This window comes from Xiphophorus couchianus, chromosome 7 (genome assembly GCF_001444195.1).
Source record: "Xiphophorus couchianus chromosome 7, X_couchianus-1.0, whole genome shotgun sequence".
In the NCBI taxonomy this organism is placed as follows: domain Eukaryota; kingdom Metazoa; phylum Chordata; class Actinopteri; order Cyprinodontiformes; family Poeciliidae; genus Xiphophorus; species Xiphophorus couchianus.
In genome coordinates, this window is record NC_040234.1 from 20,818,009 (window position 1) to 20,828,038 (window position 10,030).

A 10,030-nucleotide genomic window follows, 5' to 3' on the forward strand; every position below is an offset into this window, starting at 1 on the left:
TGTTTTGAAGGGGAGTTATATTTAGAGAGCGCTGTGGCCATTACGCACGCCCACCGGGGAAGGGCCTGCGGTAGAGAATCTCTAAACTGTTAGTATTGGCACTGTGGGTTTCCACTCAGCAAAGTGGACAGATGCAGCTCAACTTATTAGAATATTGTCGGAAAGTTTATGTCATAAATACAAATCAAAAAGTGCAACTCATTTATTATACGGATTAATTACGCAGAGATTTTGTGTCTGTTAGACTTGATGATTATAGCATACAAAAATTAAAGCTCAAAATGAAGTACCTCAGAAATTTAGATTTTTAGATTGCATTTCTACTCTGGCACTCAGGGAATTTAACTCTCAGTAGGAACTGAGGTGGGGCAGTATCACTGTTGGTAGTGACTTATTTATACCGTGCTATGTTTAGCTCCACTTGGCCTCAAACCCAACTTTACTCTTTTCCAGTTCTAAACTAACAATAAGCCACAGTCGCATGTCATTACAGAAACATTGTAAAAGCAAACAAAGAAACCTTCTAAAGTTTCTTTAGGGATATCCAATTGTGATGTCAAATTTTGACTCAGTTTTTTAATTTTCCAAATACTAATTACTTTTTCAACAAATCTTGTGAAGCAAAATGTTGTGTACATGTTTTTTTGTTGATAAAAAAATGTGCACTAAATGTTAGGCTAAGCGAAATGAAAAACATAAAGTTTTGAAAATTAATTTTTAAGTACCCAGATGTATTAGTTCAAAAATGCATGTTCTCTTTTCCTTCAAACTCTAACATTTTTATTAGTGTTTTGTTTTTACAACTGTGTAAAAACTTCCTTGAGCAAAAAGTGCTGTCAATCCATAAAATCTCCTGCTTTATGTATTGGGAAATCCATAAATTTATTGTACTTGGGGTAAAAGTCTAAACGTCCAAGAAACTCTGAAAATCAATTATTACATGCATTATAAACTAATTATAACCAAAACCAAATACAGAAACATATATGAATTTAAATCGTGTGTGTGTTTTTGCTGATGTTGTTTCTCCTGGGCTGTTGGATTCATTAATTTACTAAGCTGTACTATCTGCTGCCACCTATTGATGAGATATGATATAACAATTCATCAATTTGACCCATCTGCTCACTGTACACCTTCTAAAGTAAATTAGGTGAAATTGTAATGAAAATAAAATATGTTTTACTAAACATAATGTCACAAACTGTAATTTTTACTACACAAAACAAAGTTATTTCTGGGACAAGCACAATCTTCTTCAAATACATACTGTGAAACTTTAAGTTTATTCACAACTTTGTGGTTACTGGAAAATGCAGATGGTATTATTAATTATATTCTTTAAATGTTCCAAGTAGCAAACCATACCAAGATACTAAAACTTAATCTAAAATGAAAATAAGCAGAAATGATTTAGATAAGAATAAAAGGTGGGAACATATTTTTTTAAAAAATAGGCAAAAAATGAATAAATTAATAAATTAACACATGTGACCTGCCTTTCCATTATTCAAATAACAGCTTCTTGTATAAATCACAGAAATTCATTTTCCATTGTCAGCTGCATTCATCTACATTTTATCAGCACACTATAGGATCTGAGGAAAGATTAATATTTAAGGAGCACAAAAGGAAGATTTATTATTTATATGTAGCCCATGCACTGCAATGAACGCTGACACTTTTGTTAGCAGATGTGAAGACACTTCTGGGACTTGAACAGTAACAATCTCATCAATTTCACTTATGTTTCATTCACTTTGATGACACAGAGGAAAGCCAAATTATTCAGGCCACATGTTGAAAGTGTGTGGTGTCACTGACAGAAAAAAATGCTTGTAAAAAGAGACAGAAATATGTTTGAAGCAATGTAGTTTGAATAATATTTAAACAGAAGGAGATTAATCTATGAAGCCATAGTATTGTGTTGAATTTGTTTTTGACTGAAAGTGCATTGCAAATGTATTCACATTCTTTAAACATACTATTACCTTCCAGCTACAAACATTTGTGTATTTTATTTGGGGCTGTATGCAATATGGGCTGTACGGCGAAGGAGTTGGTATCACTGTTGCTTTGCAGCAAGAAAGCTCTGAGTTGAATTCCAGCCTGAGTTCTTTCTGCATGGAGTTTGCATGTTCTCCTGGCACATGTGTAGGTTCCATCCAGGCACTCAGGCTTCCTCTCACAATGTAATGATATGACTGTTAGCTAAATGCTCTCTCTAATTTGCCTGTAGGTATGGCTGTGTGCATGTCTGTTTGCTATGTGTTTTGGTTTTATCCTGTGAAGGACTGGTGGAGTATCCAGGATGTATTCTGAAACCTTGGATAAACAAGAATAGACAATGAATGAATGGATGTGATAGATTAGCACAAAGTATAACAGTAAGAAAAACTGTACTAGTAAAAATATTCTTGACAAAAATAAAAATGTAGAAAGACAGGTATTTGTGTTCAACCACCAAAAAACACCATTCTCTACAATTAGAGTGGTAATTGTTTTTAACATGTGTCTACCGGCTTTACCTAAGTAGGGTCTTAAATTTTAACCCTTTCTTCTTTGCAGAACAGCATGAACAAAGTCATGGTTTAAGTCTCCTCACATATTCCTATTTGGCTTTGCATCTCAAACTCAGACTGGAATATTCTATCACATGAACATACTTTTATCTAAATTATTAAGGTATTTAAGGCCAGGTCTCTGCTGAAAAAAAAAAACAAACAAAAGAAAAAACTGAATTTTGCTGCCATTAAACTGTTTCAATATTAGGTAGGGGTTGTCTGTTTACAGTGTGTGATATACAGTGTTAGTTTTCTACAACACACATATTTTTCATGTAGGTCAAAATTAGAGTCCCTTCCAATGTTTGTGGTGAACTTAAATCATATTACTTCTGGCTTTTCTTCAGGAGTGGCAGATTTTTGGAGTGTATATCTGATAGCTACAGTGCTATAGATTTTTCTACCTCTGCAACTCCTCTGCATTTACTCCTACAGAGTAAACGCAGGCTCCTACTCTGGTTGATGCTGAGCAGTCTGTCAGTTTAGGTGGACAACTATATCTTGGTACACTTGGAATTGCAATTTGCAGTCTTTAATTTTTTTAAATCAATATTTGGAGCAGATCTATTGTGAAAAGGTAGATTCTTCCAGTGAATAGAGGCAGCTACTGCAAATGCACAGTCATCTCTACTTTTTATGTTTAACCTGGGCCAAACAAGTTGGGAAAATTGAGGAGGTTATTATATCTTGGGGTTCTCAATGGGGTGAAAGGTCAAGGAGAAATTAATAGGATCTTGAGCCAGTGAAACAAAGCCAGCACCCCAGTTTGCAGCTTACTGTCAGTAGTTGCAAAATATGTAAAAATTCAAGAAATAATACAAATTATTGTATTTATTATTATTGTTATTGAATAGTAAAAACTATTCTGTCTTGTTATAAATGTAAACAAAGATTGTCAATATAATCGGATTAAAAGTATGACAAAAAGATTAAATATTAAACTAATGAAAATATTTTGATGAAACATACCACTTTGATGGAGTTCATTCATAAGTAGAGCAGTAGAACTGTGCAGGAAGTATCGAACCTGTGTGAAGTTCACAGTGCACATTACAGCACACAAATATGCACAAACTGTCTGAAACAACCCTCTGGACCTCAGGGGGCTTTCCACAAAACATCTGGAGCAGTCAGCGCCTCCACTCCTTTGCTCCTTAATGAGGCACAGAGAAGATTATTAGTGGTGGGTTTAGAGGGAAAAGCAGAGGGAGGAGAAGGGAAAGGACTGGAATTAAAGAGAGGGAATTGTTTGCTTTTCCATCAAAGTGTCAGAAAGACCTCCAGTGCTTTTAGATCTAAAGAAACTTTATGCTTTTATTCAGCTTCCACCAACACAGATCACAGACACATTTGAAGGAAACAAGGATCCGGTTTTGGGGATCCATCCCAAGAAACCAAAGAACAGCTCTCAAGGGTTTTGTCCTAGATACTGTGTAACTCTCAGAGGTAAAAGATGATCAATGCCATTCTTTGAATCTTCACACTTTGAAACTGTCACAACAAAAACATTATTCTTAATAGTATCACAGCATTGTTTTCCCCCCTAAGTAAAGCTGGTTTTAATAATAATAAAACAAAAATCTCTCATATACTTCATATCTAATGAGCAGGTGTGTAATAACTCTGAGGTCTGTTGATGATTACATCTCACATTAGGCAGACTGCAGGATCAGGAATTTTGTGCTGTAGCTGCTCGGATTCGTTTGCCCCAGAGAGTCCATTGTAGTGTACACCTGCTTGTGTTTACTCTCAAGATGACAGTATAATGATGATGACAACACTTATTATGACTACGAGATGAAAATGATTTACAAAGTTCAGATATGCACGTAGTTGCTATATGGTAAATTGACACTATTTTGTTATCAATAAGGGTGACTTTTCAATGACTATTTTTACTGGTAAATGATTAAAAATGATAAAACGATAATGTAACATAAGGATGTATTGGTTCATCATTTATATTTATCATAAACTTAAAATGGAGAAAATAGCATTAGTCATGGCTAATGTTTCCCATTCCCAATCATGACAGTTTTTGAGTACTGTAGAGCATCTTTAGTGACAAGCTGCTGTCTTCTATGCATAAAGGAGTGTTAGACTACTGACTGTCTTTCAACAGGTTTGTCCTAAATAGCCTGTTTTATCCCAAGTATAAAAAAGCACAATTTGTACAGTTTTGTGCAATCCTAATACAATTGCCCATTTAATTTAGCACAGTTTGTTCATCTATTTTATTATGTGCTTTCTTTTCCCTGTCTTTGGTGCAGTCTCCATTGATGGACAAAAAAAATATTAGCCTATTCTATTTGTTTTTGGTCTGCTACCAAAAAGTATCTTAGTCACAACCAACTTAAAATAAAAGAGATAAACTAAATCATGTCACAGTTTATGTTTTCAATATCAAGAGGATTTGATTTATAATGAGCAGGTCAGTTCTGCTGCGGAGAAATGTAAAACATTCCAGTTTTGAGCAAAATAATATTTTGCTTTTGTGTATTGCTAATAGCTTAACTTAGATCAATATCTAATAGTGTTCAATTTTAGTTTTTCAAATTGTGAGAAGAAAATTTGATTTATTTGCAGGTGACAACTATCCATTTTTCCAATCTAGAACGCCCTTGGTATTCTTGCCTAAAGTTCCTCCATAAAGGAAACAATTCATAATATTTGCATCTAAAACATTAGACATATGAAGTAATAGTTAACTGAAGGATCTAGTAAAGAAACACTGAGAGTTATTGGTGTTAATGGTGGTGTATGTCTCACTGACTGGCCTTCATGTTACTTTGTATGCATTTCTGTTGAGTGAGATTTTAACAAATTAGGCCAGATGCACTTTCGACTTCAGATGGCATTGTGCCTGAAAGAGGGATCATAGCAAGCTATCAATATTTACGCTGTAGAGAAGGAAGGAAATTATTTGAGCAAACAGTTTGCACACTGATGGTTTGTGTTATGTCTGGTTTGTGTGCAGCTTTGCTTTCTAAATCTGAAGGCTTAAAGCTATCTTTAAGCCTTCAAGTCTTTTGGTAATGACCACATTTGTCTAAACACATATTTCCAAAACTACATGGCCCATGAAAGAGAGAGGAAGAAAAGTGTGAAGTGTCAAGCCCCTTAAAAACCAGTTGCAAAAAAAAGAAAGCACTAAAACACATGACACAATAACAACACTTACCAGCCACTTAATTGGGTACACCTATTCAATTGCTTGCTAATATTAACAGTGCAGTCAGAAATTCCTATGGTAACAAATCCAGGCATCTTGATGTGAGGAAGACAATTTCCTGAAGTTTAAATTACTTCAAGAAGAAAGAATTTAACCTTGAGAGATAGTTTTGGCTGACAATCCCATTAGATCAGCAGCAAAGCTGAGAGCAGCTTGTCTGGCACCAGTAACCAATGTTCAGCCTTCAAAATCACATACAGTGAATTGTCTAAAAATAACTAATAATCCAGGGGTTGGATGTTGTGTGGACAAAGTGCCTGTTAAACTTAAGGAGAACAGGTAAGCTGCTTTAAGATGACAGAAAAGAAACAATACCTCAAAACATCCACCCATCTATACCCACTTAAACTTGTAGATACTAGGGGGCTGGGATGCCATTTTAAAACCATGAAAATTTTCTTTTACCCAGAGTAAAGAGCACAAATAATGCTTCTAGACTAACATTAGTTAGGAATGTTGGTGTCTGATCATCTTTTATTACCTCAAAACTGTGATTTTCAAACAGAGATAAGTTGGTACAGGACAGTGGATTCAGAGAGCTAGGGTCTTTTATACCTTCTTATTCTACATCCTAAATTTTTATCCAACTATGTAATTTTAAACCAGTAGACTGTCATTATATTAAACAAATCATTTCTCAAATGTCAACATTTTTTGATTTCATGGGTTCAGTGCCTAAGTTTGGGTAGGAGAGGAGTCTAACAATTAATGCATCTCAAAGAACAAAAATATTTGAATTTTGGGATTTCAATGATCATCAATAAGGTTTGTACAACAACAACAAAAAAATCAACCGAAGCACTAAAAAAAGAGTCCCAGTTTTTATAAGAGCTAAATATGGGTCTTGATGTGTAATTGAGTTTCAGGATGATATACAACAACTTGGTAGTGTCATTTGCACTTTAATGAAGAAAAGAGTCATTTGTAAGTTAATGGAAACAAAATTTAAATATCAAGCTGTGGAAAAAAAAAACAAAAGCACTTACAGAGTATCCATTAGCTCACTGATTGGGTTTTATTCTCTCCATTTTTGCACAGTTTCTACACGTAAATTAGATTTTTAATTGTGTTCATTGGAAAAAGAAAAGTCCATCCTTTTTTTTACACTGTGCGTGCTCATGTGTTGGTACCAATGAAATCTGGCCATTTTAGAGCAACCATCGGACATGAAGTTCAGAGTCACCACACTGACCTTGTTTAAAAAGCACATAATTACACAGTCCATCCTCCAGCTTTAGTTCCCATTCTGCATGTGTAAAGATAATGGGAGCTACTCAGGCTACCAGCCAGAAGTTAATGAAATGACGGCGACTCAAAGGCAGGGTCACAGTAGAGAAGAACTCACTTCACTGATGTTGCTCCTCTTCGGAGGGTCACTTCAGGGAAAACGTTTTCTTTTACACAAAATGACCAAGGATTTAAAAGTTAAATAGGATGGTTCACGGCAAATGTTAAGTAATAAGTTGATGTTTACACCAGACATTTGAATTTATGCTCCTGATATGTGTGAAATTAATCATGAGTTGACTTCGAATAGGATTTTGCAGGTAACCGTTAGTGTTTAAAATTTTAATGGATTTTTTCTTTTAGTTCAAAAGACCGACATATTACGAGTTGATATCTTGTGTGACTGTAATAAAGTGTTATTCAGCATGCAGTCTGAATGAAAACAAAAACAAAACAAGAAATAAATACGCTGAAGTCTTTTTTGCAGGTAATAGTGTGAGAGTGATATGTACTATTAGTTTGTTTTTGTGCCTTAGTCACAAATATTATAACAACAATGTTGTTATAACATTACTGAGATTCAATTGTATTATTTATTGCAAACTAATATGATAGACCAACATAAACAATCATATCATGGTGAACTCAAAGAAAAACTAGACTTGCTTCTTAAAATCTAGCATTAATCTGAAAGTGTGACATGCATTTGTCATGAGGTGCGGGGTGTGGTGGTGAGGCAGACGCTGTAGACCCATGTACGGAGTAGAAATGGTGGTTTTAATGCACAAAGCAATAAACAAAAATCCAAAACAGTCCAACAACCAAGGCAGCACTGCTGAGCGGAATCCAGGGCTCAACGCAGGTAGCAACAAGGCACACAACGGACTAGACGACAGATTGAAGAACATCACACGCCAAATGAGACGAGGACCTAACAAAGACACAGACACACAGGTGACACTAAATACACAGGAGATAATTAGGGTGACGAGAAACACCTGGGGACAATCAAGGGGAAGACAGGACAACATTGAAACTCAGAAACACAGAAACTCAAAATAAATACACAGGAAAAACACGGAACATGACAGCATTTGTATGTCAGAGTGTACATCTTGAAGAACAACCTTTCCCTTCAATTACAAATGTAGTATTTTGTGGTAGGTTTGCACATGTAAGCGCTGAACTGTCTGTACATTGTTATTTGGAGAACCTCTGTGTAAAGCAATTTCAAAGACACAAATTCAGAAGCTCTGCACTTTGATTGAGCAATTCTAACACATGCAAGCTGCAACAGTCAAGGTGAACTAATGTAATATCTTTTGTAGCATCTGAGAGGTTTTTTTGAGCATTTTCTTGTATTTATCCCCATGCACCAATCCATTACCTCTGCCATACTTTTCTACACCTGCAGAAGAAAGGCCTCCCTACATTTCTGTGCTGCCAAGACCACATTTTTTGTGTGGGGAATGTTTGTATTAGAGGTCTGGTACCATGAACCACAAAGCTAACAACAAACTTCTAAACAACTCTAAGGGCTAGTATAAGAGTAAAGGTAACCAAATATAAAGTATTTGCACACTATACTTTTCAAATGTTTATTATTAAAATGTTTTAAAAACATTTATCATTTTCATACAGCAGAAAACAAAAAAATGAACAAATAAGTGGGCTCTCTTACTCAGTGGATGTAATGTAACAAAGTGTGAAAGAAATTCCAAGGGTCTGAATACTTTTAAAGGCACAGCATAGGTCTTAACTTGGTGAAAGCCTGAAGGTCTTTCAAATATTGTTTGACTGAGATTTGGAACTGTGACTAGTTTTTAAATATGTAGAATTTGTATCACTGCACAGCATAGCCACCTATCTTATTATTGAATCCTCTCATCCATCTATAACCTCCCACATCCAACTTGGTAGACCTCTTCCCTGTTCTCCAGACTGAAGGACTCGTCCTCTATTGCCCTTCCAGACTTAATGACTCTAATTCCCTCACGCTAATGGTTCGTCTGATCCTGGACCCCTGCTGGGACCACCAGCCCACTTCTTGTCTTTGCAGGCTGGCTCCAGGGCAGGAAGGACCATGGACCAGAGAGAAGGCAAAGAGAGTTAAAAAAAAAGAGTTCTGGTTTGACATGTGTAGGGCATACTCTAAAACAGATTGGCATCCCCAGGCAAAAAAGAACCTGTAGGAAAAAAAAGTGTCATTGAATGGTATAACCGAGTGGGTGCCCCACTGAGTGTGAAATCCAAAAAAGGTGCCAGCAGCAAATTTAAACAATAACACCTTACTGTTTGACCTTACTCACCAAACCAGCAAGCCTTTAGGATGTGTATGTGCATGTTTGTGGCTCATCGCTGGTCATTTGTATGTAACTCCACAACTGCATCCAAGCACTACATCTCCTATTTTTTTTGTGGTCCTATGTGTGTGTGGGTGTGTGTGTCATGGGAGGCTGGGGAAGCCGGGAGTGGCAGTGATGATGAGCAAACACTACAGGGTGAAATAATCTCTCATTACCCGCTATTCCCCGATGCTGCGCTGCGTCTGTGAGCGCAAGTACATTTGTCCCACGGGCAAAGAAGAGTGGAGTCACTCACTCGATTTATTAGACCATCCCAAATTCCCCTGCCCTGCGCCTTCCCCGCTGCTTCCTTTCCCTCCCTCCTGCTCTCTCAGACACCTGCTGTCATCCATATGTCCTGTTTCCTCTCCATCACTTCGTTTATGATCAAATAAACATGTCTCACTTTTACTTAAATTCTCAAATAGACTGTTTTAAAACAGAATTATTCTACTTCTCTGATTTATTACTTTTAAAAATCTTTAATCATTGTAAATATGGATACAGCTAAACATGAAGAAGTAGTTTGCCTGAAACAATTTTGTTTAGTAAATATGCAAAAGTCAAATTAAAATGCCTGTTTAGGCTGTGTCAAAACATAATGTGCAAACAGTATCAGCTGAAATTATGTTGTTGTTCAAAGGAAACATCTCAAAACAATA